We start from the raw sequence: 24419 nt of genomic DNA, 5'->3' as shown, positions 1-24419 counted from the left end.
AGAAGTTAAAATTACCTGTTTGAAACAAAAGAGGTTTTCTAGGAATTGCCTTCTTGTGGAGGATGCTGGAGGGAGAGAGAGCTGATTTCTCCTTGGATCCCTATACTCCAGGAACTAGGCCAAATGGGGATTGAACTACCTCTTAAAATTTTTATTATTCTGCACTCTAGGAACCCCTTGAAAAAGAGACTAATGCACATTTAATGATTGGATTTTAGAGAGTATTTATTTCAAGTACAAAAAGTTGCTGTTGAAATCGTTTTCTTTCTTGCCTTGCTTGTTTCAGTTCAGGTATAGGCAGAGCAAAGCTTGGTAACTGGAAATAGAACAACCCAAATTGCCTCTTCTCATAAATGCGGCCAAATCACAGAGGCTACTAGTTGGTAGGAAAGCTTTAGTATTGAACTTCAAGTTTTGTGAATGTCAGTCAGAGGCAGGATGCAGCATATAGAGAGAGAAGCACGACACAGCTCCGGATACATCAGTACAGCTGTGTAGACATGTGGACCAGGATTGGCTAATGGAAGATGGTAATTATGAACCCTACTGAGATGCTCCTAAATGGATAAGCACAGTTTTCTGGGGGAAAAGTAACCATCAACATACTGTGTGGTTAGCAGAGTAGGCTCCAAGGACACATAGGTTTAAATCCTGGCATTTCCAATTTTGAGTTGTGTGACCTTAGACATGTTATAAAACCCTAGGACATAGGTTTATCACTTAAAATATTTTATTTTATGTATATGTGTATTTTGCCCATATGAATGCCTATTCACATGTGTGTGAAGTACCGATAGAGGACAGAAAGAGAGTCTCCTAAGGGATAGAGTTACAGAGGGACATGAAATGCCAAATAGGTACTGGAATTGAACCTGGGTCTTCTGGAAGAGCATCTAGTACTTTAAATCATCAAGCCAGCTCTCTAGCATCTCACGAGCTCTCCCTTTAATAAGAATATTGTAATAACTCCCATTTTATAAAATGTTGAATTAAGAAAATTGTATTGGTAATTCAATGATACCTGTATGCAGTAAATGCTATATACATGCCTAATCTGAATTATCAGGATTTATACCACACAGTTAACAAACTATATGTGAGGATCAATGGTAAGGTACATGGAACCCTTTACTGGTATTCATGTGGTCAGTGAGTTTTGTGGCTGTGGTGGATCAAATAAGAATGTCCCCTCCCCATAGACTCATGTATTTAACTACTAGGTCATCAGGGAGTGGCACTACTTGAGGGACTAGGAGGTATATCCTTCTTGGAGTAGGTGTGGCCTTGTTGGAGTAAGTGTGTCACTGGATTTGGGCTCTCAGGTTTCAAAGACCCAAGCCAGGCCCAGTGTCTTTCTCTGCTTGCTGCCGGTGGACCTGGATGTAGGACTCTCAACTTCTCCAGCACCAGGTCAACTTGCCAGCCACCATGCTCCCCACCATGAAGACAATGAAGTATGCCTCTGAGTCAGCCACAGTTAAAAGCTTCTCTTTATGAAAGTTGCTATGATCATGGTGTCTCTACACAGCAATAGAACACATATTAAGATGGTGACTTATGCGTAGGTGTTTGGTTCATTTTGAGTAAATTTTTATGAATTTGTAAAGTCAGAATACACAGTTTTTTGGGGCCATATAGACCACCAGTTGTCTCAGAACTGTCTTCTGGAAGAATGTTCTTTCTCTATTGAACTTTATTTCTTTATTCAAGATCAGTTGAGTATAATTGTGTGGATTAATTTATGAGTTCTTTCTTCTGTTTTGTTGATGTTTGTGACTATTGTTTTGGTAATATCACAATGTTAATGGTTCAATAGTGTTTTTTTTACTCAGTACAAGGAGTGTCACTATTAGAAGGAGTGGCCTGGTTGGAGGAATTGTGTAGTTGTGGGGTGAACTTTGACCCCTTCTCCTAGAACCTACAGACAGTCTTCTCCTGACTGCCTTTGGATCAAAATGTAGAATTCTCAGCTTTTCCAGTACCATATCTACCTGCATGCTGCCATGCTTCCTGCCTTGAGGATAATGGACTGAACCTCTGAGCCTGTAAGTCAGCCCTATTTAAATGTTGTCCTTCACAAGAGTTGCCTTGGTCATAGTGTCTCTCTTCACGGAAACTAAGATACTACCTACACTAAAATGAATGCATTCATAACATATTTTGTTGGGAATTTTATTTAAAGTTTATTAAACCTGTAAATCAAGTTTATCATATTGAACCTTCCAATCCACAGGCATAGATTCTCTCTCTATTTAGCTCTCTCCCTTTATTAAAATCAGTTTTGTAGTTTTCCGTGTATAGACTCATAAATTGTTAAATATTTTTAATTTTTTCTGCCATTTATATAAAATTGCTTTAAAAATTCTAAATTCCTATTTTTCATTGCTTTAGTTCTTAGCAATAGTTTTTATAACCTTATCTTTGACCTTGCATATCCACTCACTAGTTTTAGAAAGCTTTTATTTCTTATCAGTTTTGGAGATTCCCTGCTTAGATAATTATGGCATCTGCCAGTATAAATGCAGTGCTATTTCTTTTCCCAGATTTGACAGTATTTATTTCTTTTTCTCATTATGTGAGCTTGGATTTCTAGTACAATGCCAAACATAAACAGAAAGAGTATATTTCACATTATTGAGGATCTAGACTCTTTCTTGCTGTTAAATATGATGTTAACTATAGGGTTTGGTGCTAGATCAGAGGTTCTCAGCCTGTGGGTCATGACCTCTCTGGAAAATCTCTATCTCTAAAAGTATTTATATTACAATTCATAACAGTAGCAAAATTACAGTTATGGAGTTATGATTGGGGTTCATCACAATATAAGGAACTGTATTAAAGGGTTGGGGCATTAGGACAGTTGAGAACCACAGGTCTAGATAATGTTTTATGTGTGTGCGCACACGTGTGTATGTATGTATGTATGTATGTATGTATGTATGTATGTGTGTATATGTATGTGCACATGAATGTTTGTGCATGTGCACATGGAATCAAATGACAACCTTAGGTATAATTGCTTAAATGCCATATACTTTTATTTTTAGACAGGGTTCTTCAGTGACCTGAAAGTCACTGAGCAGGCTAAGCTGACTGGTCAGGAAACATTGGTGTCTACCTCCTCCTCCACTTCAACACTGTGATTTTAGGCATATGCCATGACGCTTGGCAATTTTTGCAAGGATTCTGGAGCTTGACCTTGGGTCCTTACGCTTGCAAGGCAAGTACTTACTGACTGAGCTATCTCTGTAACACTAAATATTATTTATTAAGTTCTCTTCCTAGTATTTATGAAGACTAGGTTTTAGGTTTTGTTAGATGGTTTTCTGTGTAAATCGAAAGCATATGCTTTTGCCTCTCCAGGATATATTCTTTTTGAACCCGCTAATTTAATAACATCAATCTGTACAGAAAATTCTTTGGTCTTTCACGGGTTGTACCTTGTACATTAAGAAATTACTATATAGAAGGATTTGTAAACTGTATACTGTGGACTATAGCTACTCCTGAGCTATTTTTTTTGACTCAAAAACTGATGATTTTTTAGTATTATGACATAGTTGAGAAAGTTCTAAAAATTTTTGTGATATAAGAGTTATGCCTCTCAAATTTCATTGTGCACCAACAATTGGAACATCGCTGTTCTCATTCAGAAGGGTTCATAGGCTTTCCAGGTCTAAAGTACTGAGCTCTTTGTGCAGGACATGTTTGTTGTTATATAATATTCCACTACAAAAATAGCCCACAAACTATCTACTTATTCTATTGCTGATAAGCTCATTTTGCTAATTCCTGTCAGCTAAGAAAATAAAAAGCTACCATGAACATGCTTTGCAAGTATAAATATGCTTTGTACATCTAAGCACCCAAACTTTGAATGGACTGTCAATTCTGAGCCATGCAGCGTCTGCCCTTGACTTTACTTGACAACACTACACGTTTTCATAGTTCATTGATATTCAAGGCTCCATTTGCACTATTAGTGGATGAATTTCTGATTTCTCTAGGTGCTCACCCACAGAGTTTGTACAGCTTAGTGTTGTTTGCCGATATGGTAATGAAGTATTTCCTGTAGAAATACCTTTTTCTTCCCGAAGAGCAATGGAGTCTAGTAAAGTCCTGAATCTATTTCTGTATTATTTCTCCTTTTCAATGCACTAATATTATATTATGTGTGTTTTCTTTAGTCAGCTTCAAATCTGTCTGTCCACCTACTCCTCCCACCTTCTATTTTTATTTAAATGGATGTGACTGTTTTGCCTGCATATATATCTGTGCACCATGTCCATGCAGTGCCTGAGGGGGCAAAAAAAAAAAGAGTGTATGATCCTCTGGGACTGAAGTTGCATATGATTTTGAGCCACTATGTGGGTGCTATGAATGAAACCCTGGTCCTCTGGAAGAATGGCTAGTGCTCTTAACGTCTGACATAGCGTTCCAGCCCCTGCCCACATGTTTCTGATGGTGAACTTAATTGTATTCACACCACACAGTTCTCTAATTTTTTTTTCTGTTTAGTAATATTTTCTCCTTTTCTCCTTATTTTTGTTTAAAGTCTGCAGTCTATATACATTCATATAGGCAAACACTCATACACAGAAACTAAAATTAAAAAAATTTCTTGAAAAATTGTTAATTATCAAGTAAAACTTGTATAAAGATGAAATAACAAAGTATTAGCAGGGCCAGAGAGTAAGGTGTAGTTATTTATTTCTATTCAGTAAGTAATCATCAATTTAAAATGGCTTTTGAGTATAGTAATATTCTGAAGAAAAAATGTACTTTCAAGAACTGGGCAGCAAACCACACAAAGGGAGTGGCTGGTTGCTTTCCAGAAACCATATTACTTAATATTCCTTTCATTGCAGGCAGCTTAGCAGGTCAGACATTTCTGAGAAGGCAGTTTGGACTTGATTATTTTTTCTTCTCAGTAGCTAAATGGCATTCCGGAAGATTGCACATCAGAAATGTCAGTATTCTTAATGATACTACAAACCACAAATGGATTGTCTAAGAATTCACCGTGACTGGCCTTACCTAACAAAATAGCAATGGCAGTTGATCTCCCCCTTTTCATTGCTCTCTCATTTCCGAAATAGCATAGAGTGAAAAATTTCCACAAATCTGGAGGGGAAAAATATATGCAGGTTGTCAAGAATATGGGGCCCTCGATTTAGCTACTAAACTACGTCTCCACTCTTACTAAAGGTCTTCCACCTAGACAATTTGTTCTACTAGATTGAGCTATATCCATTCTCTTTTCAAAATATATTTCCCTCTTCTGAGAACATCACTTTTTAACATTCTAATTCTCTTGATATTTTCTGTGGTTTTTCATTTTCCCGACTTTAGTTCCTGGTGTACCCATACCAAGCACTAGCTTATGAATAAGTGATGAACCACATAGAAAAAGGCTGAGGTAGACTAGACTCAGGAGTAGTCAGTCAAGAATAGAATCTGTCCATGTACAAAGTTTACCTTGACATTTAAAATTGTAAGCTGCCAAGTCAGCGAGAGTTTGTCAACCACAAACAATGGAGTGCATTCAGGTGACTAATGCTGGCCATTTATTTGACATATCTGGGAAGGGAGACTGTCAGTTAAGGAACTGCTTCTATGCAGTTGGCATATAGGCAAGTATATGGGACATTTGCTTAATTGCTACTTTGTAAAGGAGGGCCTATCCACTGGTCCACTATGGTGGTGCCATCCCCAAGTAGGTGGGGTTTTGGCTGGTATAAAAATGGCTTGAGCAAGCCAGAGAGAACAGACTGGTAAGCAGCATTTTTTCCATGACCTCATCTTCAGTTCCTGCTTTGGCTTCTCCCCCTAATGGACTAACCTATAAACCAAAGAAAACTTTTCCTTGCCCAAGTTGGTTTTATCAATGTTTTATCACAGAGACAAAAAGCAAGCTAGAACATGCATTTATCCAGCATCTGCTTTACCATCCCAATTTTTTTGTCAAGCATTCAGATGGATGCTCATTTAGCTGATTAGACTAGGATGTTTGTGAGTGGGTCGCACTAGTGGTTTCCCTACTAGAAGTTGGCTTGCGTGTTTAAAAATCTCCTTAATGTTGCACTTATTAAGCATGTAATTTTAGAATATAATAAAACAGAGTATGTATGATGATTGTAAGAATTATTTTCTATGAAAAATAAAAAAGTATCCTGAAGAGTTGCAGTTAAGGAGAACTGCAGTTAGCTTAGAGGTGAACAAGAAAATGATAAATATTTGGAAACACAATCATAAAAAATATAGAATAGATTTTCCAAGCTATACATTTCTAATTCTATTGTGAGGTTTTTAGGTGGTCTTCCTGTCTCACTTTTCCTTTTTGAGAATGGTCTCACTTTGTAGGCCATCGTGGCCTACAACTTCAGCTTTTGCTCCCTAAGTGCTGGTATTAAAGTATGTGTCACCGCACACAGCCAACTGTATTCTAGAAAGGAAAACTAGATAATAGTGGTTCTTTTTTGTTACATTTTCTTCTGGGCTATAGTTCCACCTTTAGAGAAATTCCTTTGGTTATATTTATTATTTTAATGTTGATTATCAAATGGAGCTGTTTAATTGAAATTTTGTATTTCAGGTACAAGCGTGATGGTTTGTTACTTGTAAAATGATTTCTAGCTTTAAAACTCACTAAGATATTGGAGTTAGGCAACCATTTTAGGCAGAAATCTTGAAATACAAGAACTCTTGTTTTTATGTGTAGCTATGAAGAGGGAATATTCCCTGTGAGGCTGCTGGGCTGGAGTACTTCACCTTTCAAGAAAGAAGAATGAATTTCTGGACCTAGTCAGGGAAGGCAATATACAGGTCCTTCAGCTACTAGGGAACCCGTCATGGTTAACTGAACCATAGAGAGTTAACATCTTTGTAAATTTGTTTCCCTGGCACATACTATTCTGGGGCACACCAGCCACATTTCCCCCATTCATTGATAATATACATATCCAAAGTTTCCACTGTGAAATGTGACTGGGAAATAAAGAGACAGATTTAACCAAAACTCTAGAATTTAGACATCCAAATGAGCTTACCTTTTCAAAATAGTGACAGGAGGCAGCTCAGTAATAATTTGAGAGTTGCTATCTTTATTCAAATTCCTGTTTTAGAACTCATTGGGAAGTACTTTTAAATACAGTTTATGCTTTGTGGGGGTTCACAGCTGAGTTACTTCAAAGACGCTCCTGATTTTACAGCAGTGGCAGTTTTACCTATTGTGACTTGTCATTGCATTTCCAAATAGTAACCTATCTCTCCACAAATATCAAGGTTTCCATAGGTTTGCTGCTCACATATATACATTCCAGGCCTAATAGCTCCAAGGTAAATTTCAGGAGTAGCGGGTCGGACAATGTAAACACCATTAAAATGTGAACTACCCAGTAAGATCAATACTTTGAAGGAGTATCCATTTGGATGTATGGACTATTTAATAAAAGTTAAATCATTAATATTTTCTGAAGAGATATCAGCAAAATATTTTTTATAAAAGACCAGATTATAGATATTTCAACTTTTCACTTTTTATTTTTCTGTCACTCCCATTTTGGTACTGTGTTTTCTCAATCATGGCACTGTGTTTTGGTACTGTGTTTTCTAAAAAGTAAGTTGATCACACTATCTCAGTTTCATGCATTGAAAATATTCATTGACATAATCGCTTCAGTCTTTGATACAGTAATTACTATTTCACAGAGAAAATATACAATTATATCAGAGAAAAATGGGCCAAGTTCTAATTGCAATCCAACATTCTTAGTACTCAGACAAACTACAGGGGAATTTGCTTGTATTTATTTAGTTAAAAGGGCCTCCATGACTTTGCGCAGTGGCAGTATCATAGCCATTGAGGTTTATCCCAGGCGCAATTATTGCTAATTGAAAAGCACCTCTACATTATTCTGACCATCATCTTTGTTGTCCTGTCTGGGCACGCACATACTTGTTACGTTGGTGTGTAAGAGGTGAGGGGTTAGGCCTTTCTCCTCCTAGTAAGTCTTTAGCATGCACTTAAGGCCCAACTTAAAGCACACATTTTAACTGGTTAGATTTTATAATACATATTAGAGATATTAAATGAATAGAATGAAGGGCAGAAGAACAGAAGTAAAGGAAGCCAACAGCCTAACAGTGCCACTAGCAATTAAAGTTGGGCCTTATAGCTAATGCCTATAATCTCACCACTTAGTCAAGGAGAATCACTGCTGGTTTAAGGTCAGTCTTGTTATATAGTCTCAAAACAAAAAGGAGTTCAGTGGCTTTATTGTATAGTCCCAGAAATCTGAAAACATGGCTACAAATAATTTTAGAAAACATTTATCTTCTTAAAATATAATTAGTATTTAACTATATACTCATTAATAATAGTTATTTTGAAACCTCCTTATAGCCTCAAAGAAACTAGTAATTTGCTTTTTATCTTGTTATTTTTCTACTATAAATATTTCATACAGATAGAATTATATAATATGGTGTTTTGTGGCTACCTTAGCATTATTTCTAATGATTAGCCATTTTTTAGCTTGTCTCAGTCCCATAGTTTTGTTTTGATAAACAGTATATTGATGTATATTTCCATCAGGTTTTTAGACTCTCTTCTTCAAATAATGGACTGTTAAATTGCTATAACTTTTGGTATCATGAATATTACCACTCTGAACATTTGTACAGAAATGCTTCCATAATCTTTGATAAATATTTAAGAGCAGAATTGCTAGCTCATGTAACAATATATGTGGTTTAGATTTGTTGCTGTGATAAAACACCATGACCAAAAGCAACATAAGAAAGACTGTATTTATGTTTACATTTCAGAGGTCTAAAATCTATAATGGTGGTTGATCTAGTCTGGTTTCCATTGTGGCAAAGCACATGACCAAAAGCAGCCTGGGGAAGAAAAGGGTCTATTCCAGCTTATAGTCTATTAATAAGAGAAGTCAAAGAAAGAATACATGGCAGGAATCTGCAGGCAGAAAATGAAGCAGAAACCATGTAGGGGTGTTGCCTACTCGCTGGCTCCCTTGACTTTCTCATCCTGCTTTCTTTTTTTTTAATTGAATATTTTATTTATTTACATTTCAAATGTTATCCCTTTTTCCAGTTTCCCCTCCAAAAACTCCCTAGCACATCCCCCTACCCCTGCTTCTGTGAGGGCACTCCACCCCTCCCACCTCACCACCCTGATATTCCCCTACACTGGGACTTCTGGCCTTCACAGGATCAAGGGCCTATCCTCCCACTGATGCCAGACCATCCCGCTTTCTTATACAATCTAGAACCACCTACCCAGTAATGGCACCACTCCTAATGAGCGGCACCCTCTTGTGTCAGTCATTAACAAGACATTACTTCACAGACATTCCTTTGGGCCAATCTTACTGAGGACTTTTCCCGGTAGGTCAGTTCCACAGGAAATTAAATAAATACACAGTCTCACATTCAGATTCTCCCACTTTAAAGGCATTTTAGTTAGTTCTTTGATAGTTACATACATGTTTTGATCATATTCCTTCTCTTCTCCCAACTCCTCTTCAACTCAACATCTTCTTTTGTCCACCCAACTTTGTATTCATTTTCATTTTTTAACACTTCAAAACTAATTTGTGTTGCTGAAACATTCTTGGATGTATGGTTTTCAATGGGGGAGTGGCTGACTTAAGAGGGTCTACATACACTCTTAGAGAAAACACAGCTTGGGCTATGATTGGCCTTACACAGTTTTTTTTCCTTCGTCTTTTTCGTTTTGTTGTTGTTGTTTTGTATTTTACACGTGTTCTGTGTTCATATGTGCAGCTGACCTGGTGTGTCTAGAAGATGATTTTTCTTGTTGTTATTGTTTTTCAGTCATTTGCTTTAGACTCTTAAGTGCTTTCCATTCCTCTTCTACAATCATCCCTGAGCACTTGGCAAGGGATGCAAAATATGTGTTCATTTTAGGCCTAAGTATTCCGCTACTTCTTATTCTCTGCACAATGGCCAGCTATGGGTAACTGTGTTAATGACAAACTACTGCTAACAGAAGCTTCTCAGCTGAGAAAGGAGAGGTAAATTGATTTGTGGATATAATGATAAATCATTAGGAGTCAGTTTAAGGCTTTATCCATTTAGTAGCATAGTTCTAACAGATTCTCCCTAGGGGAAACCTGTCTAGCAATAGGTTCTTAGCCTAATAATAGTGCCAAGTGCACTTCATCATTTGTAGTAGAACATAAATCAAATCTGGAAGTGTTTTGTTACTTCCATGGTGTTTGTGCCATTATGACATAGGTAGGGATATCTTGTAAGGCTAGCCATTGTTGTAGCTGGCAGGGTTTATAGCATTTTTTTCTAATTTGTTGTTGCCCAATATCTGCTTAGGTGCTTAAATGAGCTGCAAAGCATGATTCCCATAAGGATTTGCCTTTGCCAGTTTCTTTTTACATCTTAACATTGCTTCAAACAGTGGACCAGAGTTGTCATGCATAAGTATTCTCACTTTATACTAAAGGACAACTTGTCAACAGAAATTGCAATTTAGAAGCAAACCATATGCATAAACAATTTGGCCCTTGAATAGTATATAGTGTTTTTATTCAGTTCTGACTGTTAGGTCTGATTGCTTAACAATTGTGTTTGCTTAGTCATTCAACTTGAGACCAAAGTCTCTCCTGAAAGATTGAAGATTCAATGTATTTCAACTGCCTTGTTGGTGAAAGACCTGGGGCTGAGCATAATCTCTACCTGAGTTGGCAGGAACAGCAAATCAGTTAATAAGATGAGTTCTTGAAACCTTCATATAGATGGTTTTTCAAGAGACCAGTCTTTGCATAGACTTCTCTGCCAAAGTCAGCCTGAAAGAACTCAGCAAAACAGTTGAGGTATTTTGACTACTCCTAGCATAGAAAAGTTGATTGACTATGACTTTAAATGATCCTACTTTGGAGAAGAGGGAACATTCTAAAGACTTGATAAAACTGGAACTGTCTGCAGACTGGACTCATGATTCTAACTGAGAGTCAATAACTTTGTTTTTATATAGACTATGGTTTTGATTGCCATGCCTTAACATTGGAGAGAGCTTTTGGTTTTAGAGAAGCTTGTGTTTAATGGCCCTGTGTAGGTCTTTCTTAGTTACTGTTTTATTTCTGTGATGAAACACCTTGACCAAGGCAACCCACAAAAGAAATCATGTAATTGAGGTCTTGCTTTCAGTTTTAGAAAGTTAGCCTATGACCGTCATAGCAGAAAGGCAGGAAGGCAAAAATGGAGCTGGAGCAGTAGCTGAAAGCTCACATCTGACCCACAAATTGCAGCAAGGGGTGAAGAAAGGAAGAAGGAGGGAGAGGGAGAGGGGGAAGGAGAGGGAGGGGGAGAGAGTGAGACTTGTAAACTTTGAAACCTTAAAGCCATCCACTAGTGACACATCTTCTCTAACAAGTACACTTCTTTTAATCCTTCCCAAACCATTCCACTAATTTTGGACCAAGTGTTCAAACAAATGAGTAAGCCTATGGGGGACTTTATCTTTCTAACCACCACAGGACCCCTAATATTTGAAGGTATGTGTGTCTGTGTGCTTAACCTTCCTTGGGGAAAGATCCTCAGCTATACTGAGTGTTTCTAGTTATAGGTTCTAGTTCCTCACTTCACCTTCTCTTTTCTCCTTTCTTTCTAGTTCCCACCACTTTCCTGGGACAACTAATTTCATGGTTATGTCAGAGAGCACTAATCCCTTGACATCAGACAAACAAAATATTATTATGCTTTATAACCCTGTGTTTCTCAGCATACATATCATACTTCCTGTCCTTTTTTTTCTTTTCTGAATTTGTTCTTAATCGTTTTAAGATCCTGTCAGTGTTGGAAAGCCCAGGGACTCCCTCCCATGTGACTTTACTTTTGCCTAATTAGGAAGATTCAAGTGACTCCATCGTAGCTTTACATGTTGACTTAATGCAGATGCTGTGCCCACAATCAGGGCTTCCCCAAGGTCCTCATTTGATTGTTTGTAAATACCTTTTTCAGTGTAGGGCATTTCACTAGTGTCTCAAGAATAACATGCCAATAGCCAGACTCTGGATTTCTTTCTCACGGCAACTTCTTAACAGAATCACTCTCCTTAGAAAATGACACCACTCTGTTTCGTTTGTTTGTTTGTTTTTGTTTTGTTTCTTTTTTTTTTTAAAACAAAGATTCCTTATATCACTTTCCACATCCAATTCACTGGCAAGTCCATTTCCATGATTCTACTAACAAAATTTCCTCAGAGTCTGAATCTGTCCTATAATCTCCCTGTCCCCTGAACAATTCAGCTCTAGTCTCCCAAATGGTGCTTCTTTTGATGCTGATTGTATTGGATCATCCCACCAAGAAGGCTCAAGATTGACTTAAAATTACATCAGAGGTCCCTTTCCTTCCTCTGGAGAGTTCTTCCTTGTCTCCTTGGTCAGCCCACATTGTCCACCCCACCTCACCCTCATCTCTGTGGAGTCCTCAGAGGAGGTGTTGTCTCTGGCTGGTATGCTCCCTTATATTCCCTTCCTGGCTTGTTCTCATTGCCATTTAGATTTCTGCTTACTGCTCCTTGCTTCAGAAACTACTAAGTACCTTCTCAAGGTTTTACTGTTGATTTAGTTCCTAATTAGCCCTGTGTAATATTCTCCTTTCTGCGAAGGAAGAAAGCTTGTATGTTCTGTCCAGTGTGGTCAGGATGAAACATGCTTCTCTCTCCTCCTCAGTATCTCTGAGTGCTTCTCTCTGGTTAGTTATCTCTGTCTGCCTTGAATCTTGGCTCCTGAGGGCATGATTAGCATTTTCTTTTCACCATTTTTTTTTTCTGGACTACAAAGAGCTGTATGGCAAGGTCAGTTCAGCAACATGATAAGTTATAGCTTCCAGTGAGACCTCACATCGAGAAGGACCTCACTAAATAGCCCTTGAATTGTGTTGGTTTCCCCTGAGTTTCTTTAGATGTTCATTTTAGCAGCTGTTATTACCAGACAATGCCTTAGCTTTTGTGATGAAAAACCAAGGCTCTGAGAAAATCACTAGAGAGACAAGGCAGAAAGATCTAAATAACAACCAGCAGGAGGCCGGAAGCTGTGGAAGGCTGGCTTTCTGACTAGACTTCTACATTACAGGCGCTCACAGACTCCCAACAGCCAGCCAGAGTTACCTGCTCAAGATCTGCCCTGGATCAAGCCTCTCGAAATTTCAGCATGGTTAAAGGAGGGGTCCCCGAGACCCAACCCCGTGCCTACTTTAGGAGATGTTGAGGGTTAACGTTTGCCAAGGGAGAAAGATTCACTCTTTCTCTAAAGGAGTATGGGCACTTGGTATACAGCAGATAGCATGAATTGGACTTGTCTCTACTAGGTATAGGGAAAAAAGGAAAAAAAGAAGAAAAACGAGAAGGGAAGGGAAGGGAAGGAAAAGGAAGAAAAGGAAAGGAAAATAAAAGAACATAAACTTAGGGCACTGTGTTGGTCAGTTTTCTGTCAACCTGACACAAGCTAGAATCATTTGGAAAGAGGCATTTGAGAATAATAAATGCCTTGATAAGATTTGCTTGTAGTTAAGTCTGTAATAATATATTCCTTATTAGTGATTAATGTTGGAGGACCCGCTATGGAACTGTAAACTGAAATAAGTCTTTTCCTTCCCAGGTGGCTTTTGGTCTTTTTTTTTTTTTTACAGCATTAGAATCCTGACCATAGTGCCCCATATTGGAATCAGGAAGAGCCTTCAACAGCGACACTATTTGGTCACTGTTGCCATAGTAACGGCCATACATTCCCAGTAAATCTTTTGGCTCAATTCTCAACTACACCTGGGAGTAGTTATTGCATATTCCAAATAAAAGAACTTCTGCCCTTTCTCTCTTTTTCTTCTTTCACCTCTCTTCTTTCTCTCTCCTCTTCCCCTTGTCTCGTTCTCCCATTAACTCTCTCCATGTTGGTTTGGTGATATATATATATATCGTGGGCCGGTATTTAAACAACAACACCCCTGACAGGTACTAAGGGGAGATAGGAGAATAAATAAAATACTGAAATTCTGGAAGCTGCATGGGCGCCATGTTTCCTTTGGGGCCATAACTTGGTTCCTCTTGAAGGTTTTTCTTTTTCTTTTTTTTTTTCTTTTCTCAATCTTGTCTGTTTCCTTACAGTAACTAATGTACGTTTGCATCGAGTTCCATTTCCTTTCAAATGTGCATTTCTTCACAGCTCACTTAGACATTTCCTAATGGTATTTAGAAATGATCTCCCTTTTCTGACCTTCCTTCACCTTAGTATTTACACATTCTTTTCCTGTCCTATCTGTTTCCTGAGTTTAGGGAAGACACTTTGTTTTAATTATTTGTTGAATAATAATGAACACATTATGAAAGGTTGAACAGTTTTTATGATCCCTTCGGATAGAATAGCTTAGTAGATCGTCACATGTCCCAGTTCACTTGGCATAAATCAGTTCATCTCAGGTTGTGAAAAACAGTATAGTAAAGTCAGAAACAAATCAAAACTGATGAGAGATGTGGAGGTCCATTAATTTCCAAGGAGAGTTAGGAACAAACTGGAAATATCTTCAGAGAGGTTTGGCAGTAGCTTCTTCAATGTTATGGCGTGTGATGGGGAAGAATCTGAAGCTGAATGCTTACTGCCAGTCTGTTAGCTTGTGAATGGCAGTGTGGATAAACTCAGAGGACATTGCTATTGACCTACACATAGGGAGATCTTTGTACAGACTCCTAGGTTTTGCTAAGGTCTGTTTACTGTAGTGTCAACCAAAATTTTGATTAAATAGTGTCTTAGTTAGAATTTTACTGCTGTGAACAGATACCATGACCAAGGCAATTCTTATAAGGACAACACTTAATGGCGGCTGGCTTACAGTTTCAGAGGTTCAGTCCATTGTCATCAAATCAGGAACATGCCAGCATCCAGGCAAGCATGGTGAGGAGGAGCTGAGAGTTCTACATCTTCATCTGAAGGCTGCTAGCAGAATTTTGACTTCCAGGAAGCTAAGACAAAGCCCACACTCACAGTGACACACCTAATCCAATAGGCCACACCTACTATACTAATAGTGCCACTCCCTGGGCTGAGCATATACAAACCATCAAAAATAATCATCATGAAATCTATTTTGAATAATAATATAGTATTTATTTTCTATATAATATCATACTACATTTACTCTGTAATAATTATATATTTAATTACACACAGATATATCATCTACATATAATTATTTTATTTTATATTATATATGTACATATGATATATAACTTATATAATATGTTTTCGTATATATTATATACATTTATTACCTATAACACTTATCATACAATATGTAACATATAATTAAGTTATAATGTATAATATATAATCAAATATAAAATATTGTAAAATATAATATATAATAAAATTTATTCTGTATAATATATCATAATGATCATTATATGAGTATATAATTATAAGATATAATAATAAATGTTATATTTATATTGTAAATATAGCCTTCAGTGTTGGTTTTTTACATGTGAATGAAAAAAGTAAATTAAAGAAAAATAAAAATTGCAAAGAAGAGTATATATATCAGATCCTTAGAGAAGACATTAGGTATTTTTTTCCTAAGCTGATGCTTCTCTATAAGGCATTACTGGAACAAACATGCTGATCTGATGCTGACCAGATGGCATTTTAGTAGAGGAGAGAGACCTACGAAATCAAATGCAAGTCCTATAGGTGTACTACAAAAACAGGGAATAAGATATTTTAGTTTCAGCTAATAGGTTCAGGGGATACTCAGGGAGGAGATATGTTTGAGATCAGTTTGGAAAAGAGGGTACTTCTTAAATAAAACACACTTGCTGGTAGGTTGCTACTAGCCAGCAAGAGATTAAAGGTGAAACGCACAAAAAACAAGTACAAAAGAATAACCCCGGATTGCTTAGGGGCCCAGAACATTTCTGGAAAAGAGGTTGAAAATCCACACTGACCAAGCACAGTATTATGAAATAACATTGGGACTAGTTACAATAGCCCTGTCATAGTAACAACACAACCCTAGCAGCTTTCTTTGGGCTTTGGAAATCAAGAAGGAAATATCTTCTGTAGCACTGGTACCCAGTGTGCACTGTGACAGCTGTGTTGACTAGCGTTGTGGAGTGCAAGGAGCCACTGGAAAGTCTGGAGACATGCATGCCTGAGGGGTTGGGTTAAAGAGAGACTTGAAGCAGCTGAGGCACCGGAAACAATTGCAGTATGGTCTGTGCTTGAATTCTTTGGCTCTACTTTTTCCTGTTCTCTCTAAGTTAGAAGTTAGGCATTGATAGTAGTGAAAAAAAGAGATGATGGTAGACAGTGGACCTCATGGTCATTCAGTTTTTTACTGTCATTCTCCACTCATGCTTCCATGTTCCAATACAGAATCTAAAACCACTTGGCAGATTGTCTGAATAAAGAGTGATAAGTCAAGGTAGAGGGGATAAAATAAACCCCAGACTTAGCTGCAGAGGAATGCACAGAACCCAGAGCTCCCGAGTGAGTCCTTTCCTCCTTCTTAATACAGGCTTCTTCATTTTAGATTCATACTTGTGCAAAATTGAAGATCTCTTAAATACCCATTGTTCTTACTTCTGACCCCATCCCAGAGTGCCTAAGTGATACTGGGTCACCACAGGCATTGTATTTGAGGAAGTAGCAAGGCAGGTGTCATCTGGTATAAGAGTGATGATTCTTTCTAACCTGTTCTTTTTTGTCATGTCCATTATCCCTGTGAACTACTTAATTTGGGGGTCTTTGGCTTGTGTTTTGGTTGGTTACTAATCTCTGCAAAATGCTAATATGACACAAAAAGTTTATTTCTTCCTGGTGCTTGTTAGATATCAGCCTCACTTTGGAAGTCTCACTGCTACTGCTGGCTGCACTTCTTGTCCAGGGTGGTGAGGCCATCACTTAGCTATGGCTTGTATAGTTTTACTAGAGTCAAGCTATCCTTTTTAGATTTTTCTGGTTTGAATAAAGAATAAAAGTAACCTTAATTAGTATGTCAAATACATCTCGTTGTGGTGATAATTTATATCACAGACAGGCCCAGTTCCTTGGCTAGGAAGGTTGGGCTCCAGAGCCAAGTAGCAACTGTCTGCAAGGTATCTCTGTCTTTATGTTGCTTTCACTGAGACTCGGAAAACTGACCTCTAAAGCAATTCCATGGGGAAAGTCATGTGAGAACATGCTAAGTGAGAGTAATAATCGCTAATGGGGTAAACATTTTGTTAAGCAATTTATCTAAACCCCACAACAACCCACTGAAAAAAGTGCCTGTCTACACCTACTATAATGACAAACAGACAGAACTTGGGAGATTTGACTAAACTTGTGAAATTTGAGTAAAGCCTACTAGCCGAATTAGTTTGTCTTCCTTTTTTGAGCAAAAGTGGCTATGATGAAATGTGATGTTCGGTACAAATTCCTTGTCGTTCTTCTTCAACTTTTTAATTTAAACTTGCCAAAGTGCTATTTCCCTAGGAAATGAAAGGAAGACTATTGCCCCTTTGCTTCAGGTTTCCTCCCAGACATCGATGAGTTGCTTCTGACACTGTGGTATGCATGCAGTGTTTTTCCCAATGTGAGTGTGCACTGGGAAACTCAACCTCTACTGGGTTGTTGCAGGGTTTGAAGGAAATGGTCTGACAAATTGCTTAACAAAATGGCAATTTCAATGTGTGGATCTTATCCCATACTGTAGAAGGGACAGATGATGGCTGATGGGGTGTCTGTGGCCTTCCCTAGTGCACGAAGTCGGGCAGTGACAGTTCTGGACTCAGTGCATGTCAGTTAAGATAGACTGGTCACCTCTGCTCTCAGCATTGTGCCAACATTATCTGTTCTCTCTAAAAATAAGCACAATAGATATCTTTTTCCTAGAAATAGTTTAGCGCCTGTGCCATTCCTGGTGTAGTGTGCATATTCCATATTTTCATACTTTTATCTCTCGAACACTGTATAAATCAAGCACTTAGAAGATGAAGGGGATTTTCGGAGGTTACTTCAAGTGCTTGTATTTTTCTGGATGTTAGGTTAATTGGAGTGACTGAATTTTGAGATTTGTTCATACTCATAGGGTCTCTTTTTCTTATAAAAGACCTGGTAGTTTTCTTTATACAGAAGTATTCTGCAAAAGTAAAAAAAAAAAAAAAAGAATCATGGTGCTTTTGAGACATGACCTCAGCATAAACTGATCCTTGCTACAGAATATTGACCCACCTTAGGGGTGCCATGTCCTGTGCGGTCTTGATTGTTTGTTTGGCTCTGGAGCTACACTGGGTTTTGTGAAGGTTACTTACACATTATTCTAATTATTCTTTTAATTTGTTTTCCTAATGGAGTAGCATGCCAATACGCTTACTTTTTACCCAGAAGTGTAAAGGACTCTTAGTATTAAGCATTTTATTGTTAGCAAAATATGAATACAAAAGAGTTTCAAAAGGGAAGACAAGGCTGCTTCTCTAACTTTTAAATGCTGAAGTGGGACGGCTCTGCCTTTCCAGGGTCCTTGAGCAGACATTTTATATTTCTGCAAGTAGATGTGAAGGTCACTTTGTAACTGTAGAGGCTGTGTAACCATCCTGAGTGGCTGAGAAGCAGGGAAATCATATGTTCTCATTCTCAGTGTGGTATCTTAGCACTCCTTTTGCTAGACAAGAGAGAGATGCCTCTGGATGGTGGAGCCCAGAGGACAGACTGAAGAGACACATTTGTGCAGGCACTGCCTTTCTTTTGTGACAGACTTTTCTCTGTTGGGTTTATTCTTCATGCCTAGATTTCCTTTTCTGAGTATCTTACAGGGAAACTACATGACAATGGGAGAGTGGTAAGTGCTGTCCAGTTGTCCAGTTTGAATCACTTAGGCCGGGAGTCTGTCTGAAAGCCTGTGCAACAGCTCAGAGACCCACTACACCATACATGCTTAAGTTGTAATTAGCAGATTGTTTTTAGGATAGAGGCTCATTGAATAGGTCTGGGGTAAAGTGTGTTTTGCCTAAGGTGCAGCACTTATTAATCTTTGTTCTTCAGGCCAAAGGTGAAGCCAGCACCCGAGGGTAGGCTTGGGAAAGGGCTTGGTGTGGTTTATTTGTTTCTGACCAGAGTGACAACCATGGAAACATGATTCAGCCATTGACTGATTCTTTGAGAATTTCCTTGAGAAACCACCAAGCACACTTTGAAAATTAATTACATCCTGAGACTCCTCTGCCCAATGTGTTGCTTTATGTATGCGCGTTAGGTAGCATATTTTTTAAATGCTTGAGCTTTACCAAACCTTATCATAATTTTTAAATATATATCACTTAAGTATGAAATTCTTTCTGAAAATTTTGGATTTAGTTCATATATGTTATGATTTATTCAAGTTCCATGGTCTTAAATATTCAGGGAACTATATAGCAATCAACCTTATGTCATTTTAATTACTGTTTGTCTCTCCAAAAAGGAACAGCACACCTGTTAGCAATTACCTGTTTCTTCTTCCTTCAGTGACTAACAACCACTAATCTATGTGTGTCTCTCTGGATTTGCCTCTTGTGGACATTTCAAGCAAATGGACTTGTGTGGCATTACATGACCTTTGTGTTTGTGTCTTTTACTTTACATAATGATTTTAAAGGTTCATCACTCTGTACAAGTAATCTATCCAAGGCCGAGTAGTAGTTCATTGTGTGAAACATACATACATGCATACAAACATACATATAAACATGCATACACACAAACTTAATATACATATGTATATATGTATATGACATTTTATTTACCCATTTACTAGCTTATTTACATTGAGTTATTCTCACATTTTTACTATCATGAATGATGCTACATTAACTTTTATTATATTATTTATGTGGGCATACGTTTTGAACTTGCATTGTTTTTTGTTACACTTTTAGGGTCTACCAAACCAGCTATAAAATTAATGTTCCATTTTATATTCACATGTGAATATTTTAGTTTCTCCATGTCTTTGCCAACCTTTGTTATTGTCTGTATTTGGATCACAGTTATCTTAGGTGTGGGGCAGTTAGCTCATTATGGTTTTGATGTATATCTCCTTAATAACTAAAAAGCATACTTTTAGGTAGCAAATATGTCATCTGGATAAGTACTTATTCAAATTCCTTAATGCTTTCTGAGTTAGGTAATGGTATGATTTTAAAATAAAACATTTGGACTGTGATAACATTACAAGGTAGGGCCTTTCTGAGGTGACATAAGCATCTGTATTCTTCCCTGACAGGATTAAGACACCTATAGAAAGCCTGTATTCAGTTTGGCTGACTTGCTTTTGTGCTTCTTGTCATGTGTAGCTATAAAAAGCAGGCTCTCACTAACATCTTTGGTCTTAGACTGCTCAGTTTCCAGAACTGTGACCCATAGATTTTAATCTTTATAAATTTCTGTTTCAGGTATTCTATTGTAGCAACAGAGAGCAGACTGACATGCTTTATTGAGTCATAACAGCCCTTTATACGTAATCTAGGCAAACACTCTATGACTAAGCTTGAGGCCAAGTTCTTTACATAACCTAAGCAAAGCTCTTTATCAAATATAATCTGTAAATGCCTCTTTCATCCTGTCTTTGCATTTTCTCAGGAGTGTTTTTTGAAACACAGAGTTGTTAATGCTGACACTAAAGTTCCTTTTACATTATTTAATTTTGCTTTTGGTGTCAGATCTGAGAAACTAGCATATCTTTTAAAGTTTTGACTGAAGTATGTTTTCTTGTAGGAGTTTTATAGTTTTAATGAGAACTTTGATTAATTTATTGGAATATGATATAAAGTCAATTCAGACTTCCTTTAGTGTGTGTGGCTGTGTATGCATGGTGTGTGGTGTGTGTGTGTGTGTGTGTGTGTGTGTGTGTGTGTGTGGTGTGTGGTGTGTGTGGTATATGTGTGTATATGTGTGGTGTGTGTGTGTATGTGTGTGTGTGGTGTGTGGTGTGTGGTATGTGTGTGTCTGTGTGGTATGTATGTGTGGTGTGTGTGTGTGTGGTGTATGTGTATGTGTGTGTGTGTGTGTGTGTGTGTGTGTGTGTGTGTGTGTATGTGTGTGTGTTTCTATTTAGTGTCTTAGTACCATTGATTGCAAAGATTGTTCTTTTGCAGTGAATGGCATCGTTACCTTGTCAGAGCTCAGCTGGCCCCACACAGACATAGACTAACTTTCAGTTATACTACATTCGTCTGTTGTGTCCATCTTCACACTGGCTTAATTGCCAAAGCATTTCTAGTAAGTTTTTATTAGATTTATGACTTTTCCAACTTTGTTCTTCTTTCTGAAGTGTGTCTTATTTATTCTGTATCCCTTCGTTTTCTATTTACCTTAGGATAAAATTATTATTTCCAAAAAAGCTTTTTATTATTTTGATAGATTTTGCCAAATCTATAGATCTTGTCTTTTCCATATTTACAATGTTAAAATTTCCGATTCATACCAATTTGTTCAGGGCTTCTATAATTTGAGCAATATTTTGAATTTCCAGTGTACAAATTTTACATTTGGCTGTTGAATTCATCCCTATATATTTTTACTTATATTTTATGAGTTTTTATTTCAGTACTGATAATATGTAAACATGCAGTTTATTACTATACATTTATGCAGTATATTCTAAACAAAAAAAATGCAACTCAGTAGAGTCATAAAATGTAATATGGTAGAATAATCAGATTAAGTATGACTCTTTTAGCTGTCACTGTGTAGTTAGAAATCTTTCTATTGAAAAAAACTTTAAGCTAGAAATGTACTTGTAGGTATGTTTTGGTTTTGTTATATGGAAGGTTGACTATTGAAGGATCCTTTGTTCCTGTTTTGATGCTGTGAAAATATATTTATTTTGAGAGAAAGCAGTTCTTTTCTGATAGATTTATATCCAAGTTATGCAAAGGATTTGAAAGAGTTGTATTATTACGACCTTCAAGAACATTTTATATGTGTTCATTAACTCAGTGATATATTTATTACAGCAGAACAAACATATCTTGTTACACTCAGTTTTATCTTGTAAACATCATTATGCCATTCTTTAGGACCTATCTTGGAAACAACAGTTGTCTTTAATTTATACATATTTTAACACATTTACTGGAACCATAAGGTGAGTAAGAATTCAACATGTATCTGAAGATGCAGTACACAGAATGGAATAGGTTCATTGATTTATTCATAGGGTAAGGAAAAAACAAACTTAGAAGACAGACTTTCATGTAGAGATCATTCAGCATGGACTTGGAAGAGGGACTTCCTTGTGGTCCTAAAATGGGAATATTACCCTGTTTTATCTTGGAGAGACTGATTTGGGCTTTTCATTAGGACCCCACAATGAGAAATTGGGACTTGGAAGTCACCTCATTTGAAGTTTGTTCAACTCAATGCATCCCCTTTTCTTCTCATATTAAAAGCTTAGGCTCCTCTAAATAACTTCAAGGAGCAGCAAACAAGATGGACAAAATTCTAACATCTTCATTTCCTACTTATTTGTTCAACTCAATGCTTCCATTTCTTTTTATAATAATCTAGCATAGCTGAATTTACAGAGTAATAGTAGGGAAAATGAGTCTTCTACCATTGACCCTGAGCATTCTTAAAGCTATTTAGAGGAAGCTAAGTTATTGTTAGGGGTAAGAGAAGGGTTCCTACAGATACCTCTGTCACAAGGCGGTGCATACTTCACCTGCTATGCAGAAAGCCACAGCAACTTCAATCTTTCTCTCTTACTGGATCATTTCAGAAAGTGACAAGGGCTATAAATGATTCTACTTAGATGGCTGTTTCTAGATGTCTCAATTTTGCAAGTCAGGATATGTCATTTTGACAAATGCCCCTGCTTCTAAATATTCTACAGAAACATTGGCTGTTAGGGGAGGATGTCTTGCCAGATGGCATAAAATAAATGATGGACTTAAATGGAAAGCCATATCCTGAGCTTGGCTGTCCCTGGTTGGCCTTGGTTGACCCTTGCTTGGGTCTCTATCCTGATGACATATGGTTTTTGGGACAATGCTGCTGTCCTTATTAGGTACCAGGCTAGAACACTGCACTCACATGACTTACTTACTCAATGAATCAGTATGGTTTGCCTCCAGGGAATTGGTAAAACAGGACTTTGGCATTTGGTGACAAACCCTCCTGTGATGTCCTCTGCAAACTCAGTTTACAGTTAAATCCTTGGTGTCCCAGGAATCCATTGTGAAATCAACTCCAGTTTACCTGTGCTGGCTAGTTTCATAGCAATTCGAAAGGAGCCAAAATCATAGGAGAGGAGAAAACCCCATTTTGGAGCTGCTAGTGGTGCTCAATGGCAGTGTTAGGTGCTATAAAAAAGCAGGCTGATAAAACCATTGAGTACTATCCCTTCATGGCCTCTGGATCAACTCCTGTCTTCAGGTACCGGCCAGGTTTACCTTCCTTCCTTCCCTTCTCTTGGTGGACTGTGATTTAGGATATATGAGTCAAATATACCCCTTTCTCCTCAATTGCTGTTGGTCATGGTGTTTCATCAGAGGAAAAATAGTTTTAACCAAGTCATAGTCTGTTTACTTCTATAAGTGGCTTCTGGCTACTCAGAGGTTCAACACAAATGTGGAAATTTCATATAGCAATGAAATTACAGAGTGATAATTTAGATAATTGTAAAAGTAAATAACAAAAATAATAATGATAATTGACTTTTTGATCACTTTTTATTATTTTTGATGATTTAGTTTTATTTTTAAATTATGTATATTTATATGCCTATCAATATGTGCAGGTGAGTATAGGTAGCTGCACAGACCAGAATGGGGCATTAGATCCTGGAGTTATATGTAGCTATCAGATGCCTCATGTGTTGCTAGTTCTTCTGAAAGGATGAAAAGTGCTCTCAATGGTTAAGCCATTTCTTTTGTTCCTAAGTACTTATATGGCAAAAACTAAGTCAGTTGTCACATTCAAAATTTAACTGCCATTAAAATACTCCAAACTGTATTTTCGAAAAGCTTCATGTTGCAAAAGCTTGAATAAGGTAGGTCATTGATACAAGGACCTAGGGATATTAATTGGCAAGGTCAGAATTTTTATTAGGTAGTCTGATTCTTTAATACATATTCTGAGCTACTATAATTGCTTTGAAGAGCATATGGAGTTGGGTCTATATAGACTCTCTGTTAGATTGCAGTGTTAGCAGGGGGAGAGCTATTTCTGAGTCCTTTAGTCATAATGAATATGGCCAGCCCAAGGTGACATCGGTAGTAGGAAGGTTAATAAGCACCATAATCTTACCCCCTTCTGCATCACATTCCTTACGTTGTTTCTCGGGTATCCATCCCTGACAGACTCTATTGATACTATCCATATAGATCAGAGATGTAAGAGAGGAAATGT

The 24419-nt window shown here is 37.4% G+C and overlaps 1 protein-coding gene and 1 pseudogene across 5 annotated transcripts in view; both read left to right on the top strand.

Annotated features, from left to right (window-relative positions):
* Ccdc85a (coiled-coil domain containing 85A) overlaps window positions 1–24419 on the top strand; it is a 224448-nt gene that overhangs the window by 36535 nt on the left and 163494 nt on the right. The window lies entirely within an intron of this gene.
* On the top strand, window positions 7833–7946 carry LOC116913035 (annotated as a pseudogene).

This window comes from Rattus rattus, chromosome 11 (assembly GCF_011064425.1).
Source record: "Rattus rattus isolate New Zealand chromosome 11, Rrattus_CSIRO_v1, whole genome shotgun sequence".
Lineage (NCBI taxonomy): Eukaryota > Metazoa > Chordata > Mammalia > Rodentia > Muridae > Rattus > Rattus rattus.
Note: the sequence above shows the minus strand (reverse complement) of the source record. Positions and strands in the feature narration are given on the sequence as shown.